This window comes from Pogona vitticeps, chromosome 5, assembly GCF_051106095.1.
Source record: "Pogona vitticeps strain Pit_001003342236 chromosome 5, PviZW2.1, whole genome shotgun sequence".
Lineage (NCBI taxonomy): Eukaryota > Metazoa > Chordata > Lepidosauria > Squamata > Agamidae > Pogona > Pogona vitticeps.
This window is the reverse complement of record NC_135787.1, coordinates 113,261,254-113,280,933: the sequence shown is the minus strand read 5'-3', so window position 1 is coordinate 113,280,933 and position 19,680 is coordinate 113,261,254. Positions and strand designations below refer to the sequence as shown.

At 40.5% G+C, this 19,680-nt stretch overlaps 1 protein-coding gene across 3 annotated transcripts in view; it reads right to left on the bottom strand.

The window, feature by feature from the left end:
- The window catches only part of SEMA3C (semaphorin 3C), a 174,824-nt gene that overhangs the window by 92,502 nt on the left and 62,642 nt on the right, over positions 1-19,680 (bottom strand). The gene's annotated exons all lie outside the window — the stretch shown is intronic.

Below are 19,680 nucleotides of genomic sequence, written 5' to 3'. Positions count from 1 at the left end.
CATTTAATCCAATACTGCTATGATGTGAATCAGTTAGAATGCATTGAGACTGGGCAAATAAATTCTCTTGAACAATTATTATGTTTCCAAAATGATTTTTAAAGCTCTTAAATAGATAAATGTTTTGTTGTTAAATTATGTGACTCTATTGTATGGGAGTAGAATGGTATGATCAGAGATTCCTCTCTCCGCCTCCCCACCAGTTACTCATTTCCAGTTACTTCGGAGTGATATTGTAATTTTCTAAATTTGCTGAGGATTGGACTCTTGCTGTTCAGTGTTGTGAATACACCTAGATCACAAAACTCCTACTACTGACAATGAGGATAGTAATTCAAAGTACAAACGCAAATGTCCTCTCCCTGTGTGTGTTGGGAATGCAATTCTGAGGAATACAGGAAGTAATCATAGCCATTATACCATTGTGAAACTTATAAACATCAAGCTCTGTTTTTAGTGCTTTGCTGTTCTGATCTATCTTACCAGGGGAGAGACAATGAAATGGATATTTTTCTGCAGACTATTGTGTGGAAGGCAGAGATAATGGCTGAGATTATTGTTGACCGGAAAGCTGAATGGAGAGGATGAAGGAGGAGCTGTGTTGGAGCCCTGCCTGTGTGAAATGGTGAGAGCATTTTGGGCTGAAATGGTGAGAGCATATCAGACATGGGGGCCATCTTGGGTGGTGGCATCCCAGCTGGCTGAGGTTGAGTGGAAGTGGAAGATGAGGACAGCTAAAGTTATGCCTGAGGCAACACCTGGATCTGTGAGACTACCTGGTGTGTTTTCCCTGGATCTGCTCAGCCTTGTTAACTGGTGAACACTGATTCCTTGAAGATCGGCATGAACAACATCAGCCACCATTTCCCTCCCTGTGTCCCAGAGTGGCTCAGCATTTGGATTTGCCTTTTTAGTGCAATTTTAATGCAATGGAATATCAGTGGTGACAGGGAGGGGGAGATTTGGTGCTGGAGGGAGTGCTGGCTGCTTCAGAAGATCCCGAATCTGGCACTTGGTTCCAATCCCCGGCTCTAACGTTTCCTTCTCTGGCCAGATGCAAGGTTTTTCCTTACTCCCTCCTCTTCCTATAATGGAGTGGGATGCCTGTTACTCCAGCGAGGATGCTTCAAATATACGGGTAATTACGGGCAGGGAGAGATATGGTGTTGGCACAGTAGCAATCAAACGTAGAAGTAAAGCGGACAGAAGTTTGAAGGCTGTCCCCTCTTCTAGCTCTGCTGCCATCTGTTCGAACCTAGGTAACCAGTTTAGCCAACCTCCCTCTCTGACCCTGGTGTTGATAAATGCCAGGTCTGCCCACAACAAAACCCAACTCATCCAGGACTTGATCCTGGAGGAACGGGCAGACCTGGCCTGTATAACTGAGACATGGGTGGGTGCTGAGGGTGGAGCTACTCTTTCCCTCATATGCCCACCTGAGTATGCCATCTAACACCAGGGCAGACCAGGTGGGCGGGCGGGAGTCACCATTGTTTATAAAGATATCTTTGAGACTGCTAGGCTCTCTGTGGTAAGCCCAGGTCTAGAGGCTATCCACATGTCTTTTGGGGCCAGGGGTGGCTTTGGGATTGTGCTGGCTTGCCGCGCTCCCCGCAATCCAGCACAGTCCCTGCCGGAGCTGGCAGATTTCATCTCCGTGTTGTTGTTGAGGTCTCCCAGACTATTGGTTCTTGAGGACTTCAACATTCATGCGGAGGCTGAGGTTTCAGGCCCACAGATCATGAGTTCCTGGAAACCAGGGCTTCCTTGGACTTGACCCAGCAAGTCAACGGTTCTACCCATGTGGGCGGCCATATGTTGGATCTGGTCTTTGCTGCTGAGCAGAGAGAGTGTGCTCTGATGGTGGCCAACTTGGTATCAGCCCACTTGTCATGGTCAGATCACCACGTAATTAAATGCAGCCTCTCAGTGGCACTTTCCTCCCATGGGGAGCTTGGACTCATTAAGATGGTCCACCCCACCCAGCAGGTTACTGGATCTTGACGGATTCCAAGATACCATGCGGGGGATTCTGGCTGACTTGGTTTACGTTCCTGTCAATGCCCTGGTGGATGGCTGGTATTCTGCCGCCAGCAGGGTGGTCGACATGATCGCACCTAAACACCCTCTCTGTTGCTGAGCCCAACCAATTCCCTGGTTTAACCAGCAGCTGCGGGCTATGAAGCGTAATCGGATAAGGCTAGAGAGCATCTGGAGAAGGGCCCCAATGGAAACTAATTTAAAAACTGCCAGGATCATGTCTAATCTTTACTTAGCTGGGGTAAAGTTTGCTGGAAGAGCATTCTTTGCTGACTGGATAAGGGAAGCTCACAACCAGGGGGCGGAAATTTTCCATATAGTATGCAATCTATCCAGAGTTGGCCACAGTGATAGGCCTCCCTCTAGTATCTCCTGTGACCAATTTGCGGCACTTTTTAAATCTAAAGTGAAAGTCATCCGCTGGGACCTTGATCGCTTTTTACAGACAGTAGATCAAGCTCAGATGTCCAGTGCATCGTCTTGCCCAGTGAGATTAACTTGTTTTCAACCTGTGATGTCCAATGATGTGGACAGGCTGCTTGTGTGCTGTTGTGGCACCTCCTCCTCCTTAGACCCTTGCCTGGCCTGGCTCATCAAAGCAGAAGGGCCGGTAACAACAGAACAGGCCACCACAATAATTAATGGGTCTCTCCAGGAGGGCATGGTTCCCCTTGCCCTCAAGGAGACACTCATTAGGCCCATTTGAAAGAAACCTAATTTGGTGGTGGACAAAATTGGGAATTATAGGCCCATCACCAATGTTTCTTTCATGAGTAAAGTGGTCAAGAGGGTGGCAGCTGATCAGCTCCAGGCCCTTCTGGAGGAAACTGACGCCTTTTATCTGTTACAGTCGGGCTTCAGGCCGTGGCATGGTACAGAAACAGCACTGGTCGCCCTGCAGGATGACCTCCTGAGGTAGGCTGATGGAGGCAATATGTCTTTGTTGGTCTTCCTCGATATCTCAGCGGCTTTTGATACCATTGACCACAATATCCTCCTGGGGCGGCTCTCCGAGCTGGGGATCGGTGGTCTTGCTTTGGCGTGACTCCGTTGCTTCTTGGAGGACTGTACCCAGGAAGTGCAGCTTGATGAGATGACTTCGACCCTCAATTGTGGGGTTCCGCAGGGGTTGATCATCTCGCCAATGCTATTTAATATCTATATGAGGCTGCTGGGTGAGGTCATCCGGAGTTGTGGAGCTCGGTGCCATCAGTACGCTGATGACAGACAGATCTCTCCTTTTCTCCTACTGCAGTGGACACTGTTCTGTGCCTTGAACATTGGTTGGATGCCGTTCTGGGGTGGATGAGGGCAAATGGACTGAGGTTGAATCCAGACAAGACGGAAATCTTGCACATGGGTGGCCCCGGCATCAATGGGTTGGGAAACTCTCCTTTGGGGGAGTGACTTTCCCCACAAAGAGCAAGGTTCATGCCCTTGTAATCTCAAGAATAGACTACTGCAGTGCTCTTTGCATGGGGCTACCCTTGAGGCTGATGTGGAAACTTCTACTGGTCCAGAATTCAGTGGCCAGATTAATAACTGGGGTGAAGAAAGTTCAGCACATCTCCCCCGCTCTGGCCACCCTTCATTGGCTATCGGTTCATTTCCGCATTGACTTCAAGGTTATGATGATACCATTTAAAGCCCTAAACAGTTTAGGACCTAGGTACCTGTCAGAAAGCCTGCTCCCAGCCAGATCTGTCCGTAATACCCGTTCCTCACAGGCAGAGCGGTTGAGGGCCTTGACCCTGAAGGAGGCACGGAGGGAAAGAACTAGAAACCAGGCCTTCTTGGTAGTTGACCCCCACCTATGGAACAACCGGCCGACTGAGATTCGTCTGGCACCCTCGCTTACAGCCAGAGGTTTTAATTTCGGATTTGCTATGTATTAACTTATTTTTATAATCTTTTAAATTTTTCCCTCCCTATATTGTTGTTAGCTGCCCAGAGAGGCCTGGCTGCCATGTGGTGCGGGATATAAATTTAAATAAATAAATAAATAAATAAATAAATAAATAAATAAATAAATAAATAAATAAATAAATAAATAAGAAAGAAAGAAAGAAAGAAAGAAAGAAAGAAAGAAAGAAAGATTTCACACAAGACCACAAGAGATGGTTTTACATAGCTGCTGAGATCTGCTGTAAGTGCAACAGTGCTACCTCTTCCTTGTGCACAAACTGATTTCAACACAGTACTTTTGTCCTTGATTTTTATGAATTCCAAGATGAACTGATGTGATCTAAACCTCTTAGATTAATTTGTGAGCCAGTACCCAAAATCCTGTTGCTTAGTGTAGTTCATTGCACCAAAGCAGACCCTTTGAATCAGGAGGGATTTAATGAGCCAACTCCTCTTTAAGTTCCACAGATTCAAATGAGCCTACTCTCTGACTTACTATCCTAATACTATATGTACTTTAAGGTGAAATATTTTTAAAAATACATATTTAAATACAATTTTACTCAATTCAGACAGGCACATTTTCCAAAAATGCAGGTTTATGCAAGATAAAATTGAAGCAATTTAAGAGAACAGAAAAGTAGCATTGACATGGGGCAGAAACAGACATTGTTCTGTTCCTCCTACTGCCAAAGGAAAGGAAAGGCTAATATGTGTTTGAACTACAAATCTCAGTGTTCCCCATCATGAGCTATGCTGGCTAGGACTTATGGGTATTGCAGTCCACCAGCATCTGGAGCCTCACACTCTTCTCATCCTTGGGAAGCTGTTGTGAGTGTAAAGCCAACTGGAACCTCTTCCTGATCTTTGCTAAGGACAGGATTTTGCAGACACTGTTATGATGTTATGTCTTGAATTCTAGCACAAAGCTGTCAACAAAATTAGATTTCCTGATATTTACATCTCACAGTTGTATAAAGTGAAAAACAAATGACCAGCAAGCCACGGCTAAAGTAATAAATCTTAGCAACTGCCACATAAAGTCTTCCATACTTGCTAGAACCAGAATTAATTACTATTCTTTAGCTGTTATAAAAGGACACATTTTTTTGCTCTAGGATTCGGTCTAGTGTGCCACAAAGTCACACCCAACTTAAAGCAACCTTGACAGGGGTTTCAAGGTATGTGAAATATTTCAGGAGTGGTCTTAACAGTATCACTACCCTTCTCCCCACCCCCACATTAGTTTCCATGGTTGAGTGGGGAATTCTCCTGATTTCTAGTCCCTCACTTTATCCACCACACTCAACTGATTATGAATTAGGACCCGCTGATTACTTTTCTTTTAAATTGATAGTGCTAAATTTGTGAGAGTTTATTCATACAACTCCCCCCCTCCATTCCCCACTTTAAGATGGACAAGTCTGCAACTTTGATCTCCTCCACAACAATGCAAAGTTGCCTGCTTTACAAATCTAGGAATGTAACCAAGGAGAGCATTTGAGTCTGCATGTCAAACAGCCATCAGAAAGCTAAGCTTCTTAGCTCTCCTGCAAGTTATATTTTTGCATAGTAATCAAAACAAAGCTTTAGTGTACTCCTTCAGTAAATACAGACTGACCCTTGCTCCACAAGAGTTCCCATTGTTCTCGCTGTTCAAAAAGGTCAGTGAATGAAGTCTTGGCTTTCCTGTGGTGATTTAAGTCAATACCACTGACACTTAGGCACTCAGAAATCTGACTAATAAATCCAGTTACTTAATACTCTTATTGCTTTAAACAAAAAATAGAAGATAAATACTTGTGTCTCTCATACACTGTTGGAGGCTGTTTTCTGTAGGAACACTGGAATAACTGTGTCAAAAATGAGAGGACGGGTAAAATATATGAACACCCTTCATGTATCTGTAGGTTTTAAAGAGTCCATACAGAAATCACAAGGGTGTCTGACGGCATCAGTACTACACAATATAAGAAGGGGTCTGTGCCCAGTTCTCAGTTGCCAAAATGAAGTTCCTGCTACTGTATTTGCCAATGGATGCTTTCCTAGTAAGACAAAAAGAAGTTAGTGGTAGGAGATTTGGGCTGGAGTGGCAAATTAAAAACAAAACAAATAAAAACAAAACTACCCCTTCCTGTGAGGCATGATGCCAATTCTGATTTTTGAATCAAGTGTTCAAAAAACAAAACAAAAAGCATCAGTATCTCATGTTATCGTATCACTGCTAAAACCATTTCCATGCTCAAAGTAGCCAGCACAGGTTAATACTGCACAGGGAAAGACTACATTTCATGCATAGGGAACAAGCACCATGAAGCATTTTTCCCTTGAGGTGAAAGCAGACATCTCTGCAGTTGTGGTGCTCTGAGCCTCAGTACAAATTAACACAAACAAGGGGTCAAGCATCCTCTTAACTAAATTGAAATTGCTAGTTCGGCTTTTCCTACGCATTGATGACACCAGTGGTGTGAAAAGGGGGGGGGGACATTTTCAAAGGGAAAGAGAAAATCTACATATGCCCAGATGACATGAGAGAGGACATTACTAATCAACACATTGGTCTGGCTGCTGTCTTTCCCACTCTTCAGCAGTACCTTTGGAAAAGTCTCCTCTCATAGAGTAACACCATCCAAACAGAGACACTGTAGGGAATGAAAAAGCTTGTGATGCTGCCAGTTTGTTCATCTATCACTTCAACCAGTGCAGAAAAATTAAATACCCTTTCTCCAATTAGTAGTATGCTGCTGCAATGTACCCCTGTGAGGTTTATCTTTTTTTTAAAAGTCCCAGGATTAAGATGTTTCGCAAGTGAGGGCAGCAGCATTTCTGGCTTTCCGCTGTTCTCAGAGTTGACTTCCACACTATCTTGACTGTTTACATAAGATAACCTGGAGCTCAGATCCATCCATAAGAGATTGAGACGTGTGAAATTCTTTTTCTTTTGGAGGAGTGTGTAAGCCAAAAGTACACAAAAAGCATTCACACGATAGGATAGGTGCATCCACCGAAGCATAGAGCTAACCATTATAGTTTTTTATTTATTTATATATTTGAAATATTTTTACTCTGCCTTTCTCCTCGATGGCTTACATAATTAAAAAGACAATATGTAAAAGCCAAAAACAGTGAGTATGTAAACATTAAAAAGAATTAAACAAATATTATATTAAAAATGGTAAATAAAATCAATACTAAAAGTGCAACTGAAAGCAACAAGGCACAACAAAACCATTTAAAAACTCTCTCAGACAGCCAGTCACTAAGGGAAAGCCTGCCTGAAGAGAAAGGTCTTCTACTACTTGTGGAAGGACAGCAAAGATGGGGTCAGCCTCACTCCCTGTGGGCAGGAGTTCCAGAGTCTGAGAGAGCTGCTTTTCTGTTGCTTTCCAGAGCAACAGAGAAGGCTCTCTGCCATGTCCTAACCAAGTGTCTGTGAGGGTGGTGGGACTGATAGAAAAGTGTCCTCTTTCTCTCAGAATCTTGAGGGTTCCAGAAATTACAGCTTTAAAAAGTAATGTTTGCAAGCTCTGATATCCACTTCTGCATTATATGAAGATTCTCCCACACATGTAATTGTGTGAACAAGCCTTCGGTTTGGCTTATTATATGTATGTGCTATCCCTTCATTTAGTTAAGAAAAAACAATCTTTATTTTAATATTTTAATAACCTGAGATACTGGTATGATGGAAAAAAAACATTACCCTTTACCCACAAGTGCATTTATAATCTTTTATAACACTATGCTAGGTGGGGTACCCTCCAAAAAGCTTCTTTATAACAAAGAAAATGAAATGTGGGCTTCTTTGCTCATAAAATACATGAACGTCAAAGCTTAATTAAATATGTGTCATGATCAAGGCTTCTGCCATGTAACAAAGGAATTGATTTTCATTCCCTGTCATACTGTTTAGAACTAAGAGTTATTGTCCCCTTTGTGCCCATGTTTTAAATGGGCTTTCTTAGGGAGGCTCATAAAGCCTTCTTTTTTTGTTGTTTATTCTTTCAGCCTAATAGTTATGGAAATATGAATTGTCTAATGGCTATTTTGTATGCCAACACTGAGCAATAAATTTTGGCTGCCCATCAGTTTGAGCTCTCCAAAGGGCCCCCCCGACTACAACCCCACCTTTAAGCTTTCTCTGACAAACAGGAACAAATAAGCTTTGGTTTCTATAAGGTTTGCATAAGTTCATTTTATTCTTTATCTGTATCACTTTGCAAATGCTTTTTTGAAAATGTTGTGTGAGAATCTGCACACATTTTTATATCTTAAAGTCTCCCTTACACAGACATATTTTGCATGCAAATTTCTCTCTTGAGAGATACACATCTTGAAAGGTAATCAACCTGAGAAGAGGCAGGATTTAGGCTGAATATCAGGAAAATCTCTTTACTGTTAGAGTATTATGACAATGGAACCAATTACTTCAGGGGGTGGTGAGTGCTCCAGTGTTGGAGGCATTCAAGTGAAGTTTGGATAACCATCTGTCAGATCTGCTTTGATTTGGATTCCTTCATTGACAAGGGGGTTGGACTTGATGGCCTTATAAGCCACTTCCAACTCAATTATTCTATGGTTCTATGAGCTTTGAAAGCAAATTTGCACTGGCCTCTCTATATAGGTTTGGGACAGGCCTCTACCCCTGTCCCAAAGCAAGTCTGGACTATGATTGATGCTTCATTCAGAAGGATGGGGAAAAGAAGTTTGGTGTAGTGTGAACACCCTAGCTTACAAGGTGGGGCAATGTAGCAGTGATGGTGGCAGTGACAGGAGAGAAGGAAGCAAGAGATAGCATTGATGGGAGGAGAAAAAGAGCAGAAACAGTGCATCACAAGCAGCAAGAGGACCTGGGCCACCACATGCTCATGTGCATAGTATGGCTAGGGTCTCAATGGACATGGATGCACCTTGGACAGATTGGGTTGGTGACCCTTTCAGCATTCTCATTCTGATCCACAGAATACTAAGGACTTCATAGAACAGTCTTATGCACCTCTACACAGAAGGTGTAGGTTCCACTGAATCAAATGGGACCCTCAGGATGCAGACAATAATCTCACTGTTCTTAGTAGGTGTGATTTAAGTATGGACTTTGGCTCTAAAACCAATAGGACTTTAAAACAAATTAACTCAGTTTGTGATCTAGCCATGAATGGAATAACTTTTCCATCTTCTCTGTGGTTAAGGTGACAGGTCATAGGCAGGGCATTCAATTCTGTTCAGTATAATACTGGAAAAAGTCTGCTTTCAAAGTTCTTTTGTCCATTCATACAGCAGCATTTCTCACCTTGCCTAGCTTCAGGTTAGGAAGCTAATAAGTGTGTGTGTGTGTGTGTGTGTGTGTGTGTGTGTGTGTGTGTGTGTGTGTGTGTGTGTGTGTGTGTGTGTGTGTGTGTGTTGTCTTTAAAAAGAAAGAAAAAGAAACCAACTGCTACCAAAACTAAGCCTGCTGCAAATATGAGCTGAACAGGAAATTGTTAAAACACTGCAAAGTACTCCAAACCACTGGGGAAAACACAACTTTTTCCAAACTATACAAAGCTTCCAGCTTCCACAGTCATGCTTTTGAAAGTTTTATTGATTTCAGTCAGTGTGACATTCTAGAAGTCTAGAATGTTCTAGAAATATGGAGCTGTAAGATTTATGGGCACTGGTTGGACTCTAAACTACAGAATAGCCGGGAATTGTGATTCTTTGGGTCTCCAGGTGAGGAGACAAATCTGAGGGCAAACAACACTAGAGGAGGAGACAGTCTGGTTTCTGTTTCTGAAGTGGTTTTAAAGTTGTGGGACACAGGTTAACTAATTCCAAGTTGGTATCAGGACCATCTCAGTGTTATGATGCCTGTATTTATGTTACCACCAATGACATAATGGGCCTACATGCATACGTACACCCAAAAACAAGCCCCTCATTCCTTGCTTTTTGGCTTCTTGACACCAGGTTCACCACATCATTTGAAGCAAAACAAGGACTGGAGTACCAGTTGTCATAACTCATGAGGCTTATTATTACATAGGTCCTGACACCCTCCAAAAAAACAAAACAAGCTTGTGACTTGTAGTTTCTCTCTTCCAAGCCTGGAACTTGCTTGGGTTGTAAATCTGCACTTCCCTCATGAGGAAGAGGAATTGCAACATTTTTCTCATCACCAGGAATTGCCTGACACTCACCACAGTTTTTTTCATTAGCCAGAAAAAGAAAGAAAAGGAAAGAATAGAAAGAAGAAGAAAGGAAAGAAGGGGGGAAAAGAACATTTTGCACAAAATTTTTAAATTTTGCGTATAAATTGTCCCTTTTTTCAAAGAGCTGCACAATTCACACCTTTGCAGAATGGCCTCAAGCCTTCCTCATCTAGGTTGGCATTTTTAATCAGGACATAGGGACTCTTGTCCTTAGATCTGCTACTACCTGATCTGACAATCAATGTGTTCTCTTAAACTGTTGTATCCACACTTTGGGGGCACAAGGGCCCATTCTTCAACCTCCAGATTTTGTTACTTATTCAGACCTTTTGGTAACTCTGCCACTACTAGTTCCTTCACAAGGAACCTTTTAATACAGAAACATCTTCTCTTCTCCTCCCACCTTTGATGAGTTGTGGCCAAGGTGACAGTATGGGTACTCATGTGGCAACTGCTGCCAGAAAACTAAAGAATGTGTGAAACAATAAAATGATAAGAAAATATATATTATACACCTTTTTATATAACTTAAGCCAAATTCAAACCTACATAATTCTGACTTTATCTCTCTCTCCACCCTCCTCTCTATTTGTCTTGCCCCATTTCATTCTATTTAGCGCAACGCTCATTTCTCTACCTATCATTTCTAATACTCACCCACTTATATACTCTTTCTTCTCTCATTGGGCTAGGGAAACGACCAATGAAAATAAAGCTCTATGGCAGCATATTTCACCTTGTTCCTAACTGCCATAACAGTTTTGCCTGGTAATTATCCAGCACTTTCTTATCACTCAACACATTCATTCCATCGAGTAAACAGCCAATTTACCTAAACATATATCATTCAAAAACAACAGTCACAGGTGGTGAGTGAAACAATCATACATGAATTGCACAAATTGGCCAAAACTAGAGTGACAGTTGTGTTAGGAATTTGAAGTACTAAATGGTTTGTTGACAACTGGCCAGATCTTCTCCACAGAGCTTTGAAAAACCTTTTAAAAAGGGGAGAATTTTCCAAGTCTTGCCATGCCCGACTTCTCTCTGAGACTTGTTCCCGTACCAACAATATTTCTCAGTTTCTTGCGAAAATAAATTCTGATCCTTCCCTGTTTTGTTTGTTTTTCACCGGCCAAGCTCAATGCCCTTCCCAGGAAATTCTGTGAGGCATTATTATAGTTCTACTCACATTGGTGTCTCTTGTTGGCAAAAAATGAACATGAAACATAAAATAAACCCTGTGAGATTTCTTGGGGATATGTATGAACCAGGTAAAGGTAAAGGTAAAGGAGTGTGGAAGGGATTATCACTCTTGTATTGGCCTTTTCAGCCACACTAGAAGCTGTTCCAAGACCTCTATTCTGAGCACGTCTCTCGAGACTGAAGGATGTCTACATTAATTGTATGAACCAATCTTGCACAGAGAAATCTAGTTGTGAGGAGAAAATAGGTTTTTTCCCCCTCAGTTTCTCACCAAGAGAGACAGAGAAATTCATATCCCTACTTTAGTGCTTACTGTGTATGTGTGCTTTGCTTCTTAAAGGAAAAGGGTGTATCCCAATCTCACCTGGATGTAAAGAATTTGTTGGATAGCTCCATGATTTAGGTATCTGGTTATGGAGCCAGAGGTGGAGAGTTCCATTCCCCACTGTGCCCCATTGACAGGAGATGGACTTGATGATCCAGCACTGCAGTTCATCATCATCATCATCTCAGAGAGCTTTAGGATCTCATTGTCTTCAGAAAAAATTATGAAAATTCAGGATTTAATAAGTATCCTTTCCATCCCTACTTTACAGAATCCAAAGCTGTCTTATAACACAGCACCACTTCACAGGCATGGTTGCTAATGTGAACTGGTATTACAGTTTAGAAAAATGATTTTATGAGGTGCATAGGTCTTGCCTTAAAAATGAAAACTGCTTTATAAAATATGCCTCAGAAAGGTGCATTAAAAGTGAAAGTACATTTGAAGATACTTTATATTACAAAACCTAAACACCTTACAAAACCAGCTAATTGTTCTGGTACAAGTAACTGATAAGAAAAGAAGGCAGAAGTAGCTCATTCAGTTTCATGCCTGTTTTCATGATGAAAAAGGCAAACAATGGAGTGCTTCCATCATATGAAACAGACAACCAGGGAAAAATGGAAGTGAATGTTATTTTGCCACTTGAGTCATGTTTACCTATAATGTTAATTAATAAAGAAATGTCCCAAAAATGGATGTGGAGACTTGTATTAAACCAATGAGAATAGCAATGTATTGTAAAGCGGAAGTGTTTACAGAATAGTGTGAAAGGAGAAAAGGATGAATGTTATTTTCAACAGTTTTGTTTCTTGATAAGCAAGTAAAGAAGGGAAACAAAGGTGTCCTTTGTTTTACAAGGGTTTAGCTTCATGGTTAATAGTAACTGAGTTTTGAAAGGAGAATGAAATCATATAATATTCTGTAGTATTTATGAATGAAATATGCAAATGTTTTGTACTCTCCCCAATGTATTGTCTTGTCAGTGTATCACATCATTCTATGCAGTAATGCTGAAGGGAGGGGAAAATTTAATCCAACCTTGATGGCCAGGAGCTTTGCAGTCCAAGTCTTAGAGATGCCAGGAGCTGAGTCTGGGAAGAGAATGCCTTGAGATGAGAGACATCCTAACCTTTAAACGTCTAGACTTCTAAACCAAGGATGCACCACTAGGCCATACAAAGAAATCTCTCTCATACTGATATAAAATGGAGAGAGATTCTATCTGAAGGGAGTGGGAAGACACAGACCTTCTGAGAGTGGCCAGGAGATAATGGACATAATATAGCCATTTATTCCAACTGGCTAAAGGTTTGGTGAGAAAATATTTTTCTTTGTGTTAACATGTTTAGTGCTGAGTAACACTTTTCATTTTGGATTTTCTTATTATAAGAATTCTGATGTTATTTAGTGTATTTTTAAGAAAGCTTTTAAAGCTTTTTTACTTTTAAATGAAATATTATAGAGATGTATTACCTGCCTTTATAGGCTATGAGCTCCTGTATTTAAATGCTTTTGTACTTTGATTCATACATGGCTTAAATATGGCCTATAACTGAAGTTTCAATACCTGCATCTTTTTACAAGTTGCAAGGATGTATTTTAAGCCTACAGTTTTTGCATAACTGTAGGATTTTTGAATTTAAGCATATGTGCTTACAGTTTTTTCTTCTCAATTGTAAGAAACATTTTGAAATTTTTTGGATTTGCTACTTTTTAGCATGGAACCTAGAAAAGATGCAAATAAATAGAACTTGTACGAATTAACAAGTTCTGGAGTTGTCTGGAATTATTGCAACAATGAAGACACTTATAATCAGATGCCCAGATGAGTTGCATAAGCTTGTTATTGGTTGTCTGGTTTCATTCTGGGATTAACCCTTTACTGGGATAAAGTCAATGACGAATCATAGAATCTGTTCTGTTTGCCTTGGAGATCTATACATTTTTGTGGCACTCCCAATGGAGTCAGTTACCCTAATCAGATGCTGACACTGGCTTTTCGTTTCCATTCGGTAGATCATTCAGAGCCATCCCTATGTCACAAAGGGGCAGCTATTTAATTTGTTTTATTATTTTAGCCTCACTGCCAACAGTAAGAAAAGATATGGGTGGTTTGTTTGCAAACTTGTGCTACAGTAACTTGGCTGGCTTTTACTACACAATACACACCTGAGTCATTGAATGGAAGATGGCTTGTTCTAGTTTCAATTCATTGTTCTAGCCTTGGGCCCACTGATGCATCACAAGCTCTTTTCAATCCTTCTTCCAGTATAAAAGATACAGTAGTTCAATGTGTTCTTGAAGGCTTTCATGGCCGGGATCCAATGGCTGTTTTCGGTTTTTCAGACTGCCCCTGAACACGGTCAAACAGCCCCAAAACCCGACAACAACCAAAAAGTAGTTCCTTTTCCAACATACCTTGCAATGCTGCTGTGCAATGGAAACGGTAATGTCTGCACAGCATTTTGGGATATAAAGAACTATTTTTATTCCATGCCATGTTTGAAAGAATCACAATTTGCAAGCTTTTCCGCCTCTCTCTATACTGTTTAAAAACATACTATCTGCACTCAAGTTTTGCCAAAACATTGGTCTGGATTTAAGAGATAACTTGTGTGCTTTTCTGTTTAGATTTCATCTGAACGGAGAACAATTTAAATAAATAAACCATCTGCAATCACTCACACCATGTTTAAATTTAAACTAAACTTGCCATATTTATTCAGAGGCAGCTGAAAAGCTGCACTTTGGTCCAGGCAAAAAAATAAAATGAAATTTCCTTCACTGTTTTCCTCTGATTAAGCATAAAACTGACACAGTTAAAAACCACAGTGTTTAGAAATAATTATATAAAATATTTAGTGCCTGTGGTGATAGTACACAGAAGCTGAAATCCTGCTTCTTAGTGCAGTAAGTAGGCCCATTGAATCAGTGGGGATTTGGTAAATCAACATTTCCAGAAGTTTCAGTGACTCCGTAAGATTCAGTGATTCAGTGCTTCAAATGAACCTACTCTATCTGCAACTTACTCTATCTGCAGCTTAATCTATCTCCAATAAGTCACAACCCATTGAATCATTGGAAATTATGAAATTACTCCTCAAATCCTCACAGCCTTCTCTAGCTGTGACTTGCTATGCTTAGCAACAGGATTTCAGTCAGAGTTTTAGGTAACTACAATCTGCTACAGTACTGAGTATCGGACTCCTTGGTTGTAAAGACTACATAACAGGTAAGACAGAACATACACAGAATGGATTCAGGATAAACATGACCTATCTGAAGCTATTATATGTCTTAGGAGAAAATCCAGCAATAGCTGCAGAAAAGAGATTTCTCTCAGAATCACAGCCATGTGAAACGGTAACATCCTTCCTCCACTTCTCTTGTGATCCAGACGATTATCAGATCCTCAAATGATGCCTTCTACATTTCCCCATTGTTAATCAATTATTTTAATCTTGTTTTAAATAATTAGGTTCTTAAATTAAAACTAGGAAAATGGATCCCCAATCCATTTGGTTTTGGAAGTGATAAGCAAATATTATTGATCAAACACCCACCCAAATACCATACTTTTTAAAATATTTGAATAATTTATTGTTTTTATTTATCTCATTTAATCCCATAAACTCTCTTGGGTCTTTTTATAGAGAAAGGTGGAGTAAAAATATTTCAAATGAATAATTAAATCAATAAATACTCATGTCAATACTATAAATTAAAATAAAGATCCCAGCTATGCTGCATTACATCTCCCACCCCACAAATGTCCATATACCAGAGTCCTTTAGCTTTAGCATACAGAAGACTAGATAACTCAGTAAATTAGGTATTGGGCTGCAGAGCCAGAGGTTGGGAGTTTGATTCCTCACTATAGCTCTGGGGAGAATAGCCAGCCTGTAAAGCCTTGGGAAAACTGCACAGTCCTAAAGTATCCCCAAAAGAAGGGAATGATAATTCACTTCCGAATACTCTTTACTCAATAAACCCTGAAAAGGGTTACCATAAGTCAGAATCAACTTGAAGGCTCATTGCTATTACAGTATTTTAGGAGACAAATGAACATGCAAATCAAAGAGTTCTACAAAGCCCTGATGCCTTCTCTAGAAGGTCACAAATATCAATGCTTCTCTTTATAAAATCTATTTTCTTCAAAGAAATCCAGTAAAGCATATGCTCCCGTTCATTATGGCCCCAAACAGTTCCCTTTCACTGCTTTGTGTAATCTCGGGCATTTCTTTCGATTCTGCCTGGGACCACAGCTGTCATACAGCATAACAGTGTTTACCTGTAAGTTTTATTGCTGAGTTAAACTAATAAATGCTGGCTAGAAAAAGCACAGATCTTCAGGTGTAAAGCAGGGCATTAACTCACACTGCCATTAAACACTCTAAGCCTTTGGCTTAACTTTTACAGACTCAACAGTGACTTTTCTTTCCAAGGAAAACCAGGAAAATGCCTTAAAGCAGACATTTCAGTCATTCAAGCACAGTGAATTCTTTCTCCAAATACTGCACACCTTATCTGAAACATTTGCAACACAAGCTTCTACTTCTCCCTAGGATTTTCTCAGAGGCGTTGTAAAAGGCATGCTTTGTTGCGGAGCTCACTTATTTTGCCACCCTGCTTTTCTACCTGTTCCCTTTCCTGCCCTCCTTACTTCTCTCTCACATATCTTTTACAGTCTTCATTGTTAAAATTGTACAGTACAGTACGGTATATGCAACAGTTGATGTCATGTGAAAGTGACATGTGAAAGATACGTCATTCAAATGCCAGTCTAAAAACCAATCAATAATACTAGTTTATCATCAAGGAAACACTGAATTTATTAAGACTGTTAGAACAAGGGAGACAAAATAGGGAATGATTCAGCTGTATCTTTGGATGTCTACGAGTCAAATCATATCTATGACACTGAAGCAACCGAATCACATATAAAGTAGAAGAGGGCCTTTTAATCCCAATCTGTGTGTCATGGGCTGAGATAACTGAACTTTCATTCTGTCACATGCTTTCTCCATCTCCTACATGTTTGTTTTCTCTTATTCAGACAGGCATTTGTCCCCCAGTTTGACCCCTTGTGGGGATGTATCAGTTCACTCTTTTTGCCAGCAACCACACAATGTAATTGCCCCCAGAGCACCCCAATCCAGGATTTCTTGAGCCCCTTTCATGGGCTTCTACTTTTGGGGTATGGGTTAGTACAGTGGTCCCCAATCTTGGGCCTCCAGATGTTCCTGGACTTCAGCTCCCAGAAATCCTGGCCAGCAGAGGTGGTAGTGAAGGCTTCTGGGAGTTGCAGTCCAAGAACATCTGGAGGCCCAAGGTTGGAGACCACTGGGTTATTACACTATAGTTTACTCCATTCCCAATGTATGTGATCACTGGGAATGGACTAAAATTGAGCTTTGCAGCTTTCAGAGCTGCCAAGGCTCCTTCCACTGTCAATGTTTGGTACTGTGAAGAGGCTTAATAAGCAAGCTACCTCAAGATATCACCAAATTGAACACTTCACCTGCATCTCTGTAGAGGGGCAGGGGTGGTGAATTTTTGTTTGTTTGTTTGTTTATTCTGATAGATCATCATTGCTGCATTGAATCACTTAGATTAAATTTTTAAAATTATTTTCTGTTTGCATTTATGTGAAGTGCCAGTCAGTTTCTCACCTGGCAATACACACAAGGCAAAGAAAAAATAATAATTTAATCTAAGTGATTCAATGCATCAGGAAAGGTAAAATAAATAATTTCACTTCCCTAGCCCCTCTGCAGAGGAGTAGGAGAAGTGTTCAACTGGCAACAGAGGAAGCTAGAGGGTAGCATGAGTTCAATATACCATTTGGACGCAAGGATCATGCATATCACTCCTTCTCCCAACCTCAAGCAATCCTATTTAGACTTCACCAGCCTTCATCCCAAGGACTTATGTAGACAAGCCCTAGTTTGGTCAGAAATAAATTTGGCTTGGGAAAAAATATGATATATAGAGGGTAGAAAGTGTGGTAGCCTCCTAACCCTGAACTGGAAACACACTATCTGCCAGCTCCTCCTCCTCTCACTTTCAGATGTCATATTGCCCCACTGATTTCAGTAAGAGACTTCTTAGTTTCTCCCTGCTGAAAGTTAACGTCCTCTCTGAGCACATAAAAGAACAAAGGGAAAAGCACAAGTCATTTGTTAACTGTGGTGTGTCCTTTAGCTGAATCATACTCTATCTTTTTCCACCTTTGTTATCCAACTTTTGAAATGCATGTACACACATACATGCACACAGAGAAACATTTGTTTAATGAGGATTTATTTCTATCATAAAGCATGCATGTATTCATGCAGTTAATCAAATAGCTTTTCTTGGACAAACAAAATTTAGCGTTCAGTCTTTCCCATTTTAGATAACTACTAAAAGGCTCCAGATTCGTCTGACGCCCACTAAGCTAAGGTCCCAATGGCATGTGAATACAATCTTCTATAGACAACTGGTTGGTTTGCTTTTAATGGTGAAAGGTCCCTGGAAATAAGACTTATTCAAACAATGTTAGTTATTCTGCAAAATAAATAAAACAAATATCTTGCCTCTCAATATATAACATTTTAAACACTACATAGAGCTATTTCAACCACTCCATTATCATTCCAACGTAGATATAGCCTATCAGCTTGGTTAACAAAGACTGTTTGTTTTCCAGTTAACAAAGTGCCTAGGATAGAGCCAGTAAAGAATGATACAAAAGTAGCCATTAGAAATGTATGTTCAGTATGGAGTGTGTGAACTAATTCTGAAGTGGTTCTGTGTCTTGGGGTAGGGGTTTATCAATCACTCAAAGTTCACTGAACAAAGGCACACTCTCTTGGTAGTCCATGGGAAATGTTCTGATTGGGAATGAGAAGGAAATTATTCCAAGACAGGCAATACAAGCGGCAATAATACCATTAGTTGTAATTGGTTAGTTATTATTAATGATACCAGTGACTTTTAAAACTGCATTGAGGGGAACTGCAGTGATCTTCTTCTGTCGTATATAGCAACATGGGAGTATTAGTCTATCAGGCAGACAGTGGCAGTAAGCTGTTACAACCAACTCGTAATTGATAACGGAGGTATAATTGCATTATATTATTATTGTAGTTTAAAGAGGGATAATTCCATTCCTTTTTTAATTGTGTGATGTGACTGTAATTATTTAGTTACCTTTGTAGTTAGATGGATGTGACCCAGGTAGTGGAAAAGGAATATTATGTAATTCAAGTGCTGTCATGCTGTACTGTGGGTGTTACGTGACAAAGTGGACAGGACAACTATCTATTTTTACCTGGATTGTAGAATTTTGCTTATCTGTAAGGTAACTAAAAGTGATTTTCAGTAATATTTGAAAGGAACTAGTTACTTTTAGTTGCTTATGAGAACAGAAACAAATATACTGACTTAATTGTACAGAAATACCTAGCTGCTCTGGAAGGCACGGGCCTCAGCTTGCATTGACATGCATTCTTGGAGCTATAACTGTAACTGACTATTTTTTGAAAAATAATGTTCCAAGCCCTGACCCTGGGTTCCATACCTATTTTTCCTACAGAGCAGCAAAGAGACACAAAGACATGCCAAACCATTTACGTACAATGTAACTGCACAGACTAAATGAACTGTCTAAATCATATCCCACAATCTCAGCAGTATTACAATACCACATATGACAGGGCTGAATGCAAGGTGCAGTTGCTCCATGCTGAACGCCCATTTCCGTAACTCTTTCTCATGAATCCTGCATTGGAGAGAAAGGGCCGTTAATTCAAAACAGCCATTTTGTGTGTTAGAGATCAGACTGCATCCCTGCTTTGCACTCAAGAGCAGCTACTTGATTTTTAACCTCATCATTTTCCTGTCTTGGGAAAAATGCTTTGAGTTTGGACATGACCATCACAGTGAGTGGATCCCAAGCACATTTTGTGAATGGGCACCTTTGTAGTTGCCATTTTATGATGACACTCACAATGCTTTCCAAGAATTCCA